Raw genomic sequence first — 2,232 nt, forward strand, 5'->3', positions numbered from 1 at the left:
TTTACTTTAGCATCTCTACGCTGTAGAGCAAGTTTCAGTGTCTCTTCTGACATCCATTTTGACCCTTTCCTTCTTTCTTGTCTTCTCAATGACTTTTTGCTCTCTTCATGTATGATGTTCTTGATGTCATCCCACAACTTTTCTGGTCTTTGGTCTTTAGTGTTTAATGTATTAATTCTATTCTTTAGATGATCTCTAAATTCAGGTGGGATATATTCAAGGTCATATTTTGGTTCTCTTGGACTTGTTTTCATTTTCTTCAGATTCAGTTTGAATTTGCATATGAGTAATTGATGGTCTGTTCCATAGTCGCCCCCTGGCCTTATTTTCACGGATGATATGGAGTTTTTCCATGGTCTCTTTCCGCAGATGTAGTCAATTTGATTTCTATGTTTTCCATCTGGCGAGGTCCATGTGTATAGTCATTTGTTATGCTGTCTAAAGATGGTATTTGAAATGAACAAATCATTGGTTTTGCAGAATTCTATCATGAATTCTCCAGTATCATTTCTATCACCATGGCCATATTTTCCAACTACTGATCCTTCCTCTTTGTTCCCAACCTTTGCATTTCAATCACCAGTAATCATCAATACATCTTGATTGAATGTTTGACCCATTTCAGAGTGAAGAAGTTGATAGAATTCTTCTATTTCATCCTCACTTATTTTAGTGATTGGTGCATAAATTTGAATAATAGTGGTATTAACTGAGCTTCCCTTACGTCCCAAGAATATTATCCTATCACACACAGCATTTTACCGCATGACTGATCTGGATATGTTCTTTTGACGATGAATGCAACACCATTCCTCTTCAATTTGTCATTCCTGGCATAGTAAACCATGTGGTTGTCAGATTCAAAATGAAGAATACCAGTCCATTTCAGCTCACTAATGCCTAAGATATTGATCTGTATGCATTCCATTTGATTTTTGACAACTTCCAACTTTCCCAGATATATACTTCAATTCTCAATGGAAGTTTGCAGCTTTCTCTCTTCATTTTGAGTGGTGCCCAATCAGCAAATGAAGGTCCTGCGGGCTTTTCTCCCATGAGCTTACCCCATTTGCTTTATCACGTTCAGTTCTACTTTGAGGAGGCATCTCTTCGCCAGACCCATTTGGAGTGCCTTCCAACCAGAAGGACTCATTTTCTGGCACTATATCTGACAGTGTTTTTCTGCTGTTCATAAGGGTTTCAGTGACTAAAGATTCGGAAGTAGTTCATCACTCTTTGTTTCTAGTCTGTCTTTGTCTGGAAGCTCATATGAAACATGTCCACCATGGGTGACCTTGCTGGTTATTTAAAATGCTGGTGGCATAGCTATCAGAGTCTCAGCAACTCACAAGCTACCACAGTATGACAAACTGACAGACAAATGGTGGCCGTTTGGTCTGTAATACATATGTTGTTGTTGTTATGTGCCGTGGGGTCGGTTCCGACTAACAGCGACCCTGCACAGGGTTTTCGAGGCTGTTACGCTTTACGGGAGCAGAACGCCTCATCTCTCTCCCGCGGAGCAGCTGGTAGTTTTGAACAGCTGACCTTTTGTTTCGCAGCCCGATTAGTAACCACTAAGCTACCAGAGCTCCTTAGTATTACATATATAGAGAGAGATATAGAGATTTATATAGATATATATAGATAGATAGACAACCAGGTATAGTTTTGGTAACTCGGTGCAGCATTGAGTTCCTGTCAATCATCTGACATCCAGTTGTCTTCCCTTCTGACCTGTCAATCTTAGATTTCTCCGCTTCCACTTCCTGTGAAAGTTTGAGTGGACCTGCGGATCTTGAGTGCCTCTGAACCTGCAGCTACCAGAGTCTGGAGAAACCTGCAACCTGATGCCTAAAACACAGGCCACATGTCAGCCTCTTTCATGAGCCATTTCCACCAGTTAAGTCTCTCTTTTTCTATGTACATATGGAGTCCTGCTGTGGTACAGCAGGATAAGGATGCTAACTTTAAGGTATCAGTTCAAACCCAGGAGCCCCAACTCGTAATCCCTATAAGGTGTGTAATATGTCAGATTTGACTTGATGACAGTCAACAAAACATAAATACAGATGTAATTTTCACTGGATTTATTTCTTTAAAGAAAGGAGAATAAGATGGTAGTCATTGGTGATAATGGTCTAAACCAATGAAAATTGGTCATCTTGTCTGTTTATAACTCCTTGAATATTATATAGAAGTGTTACTTATACCTGAGGATTGTTTTATATT

Source organism: Chrysochloris asiatica, unplaced genomic scaffold (genome assembly GCF_000296735.1).
Source record: "Chrysochloris asiatica unplaced genomic scaffold, ChrAsi1.0 scaffold01240, whole genome shotgun sequence".
Classification (NCBI taxonomy): domain Eukaryota; kingdom Metazoa; phylum Chordata; class Mammalia; order Afrosoricida; family Chrysochloridae; genus Chrysochloris; species Chrysochloris asiatica.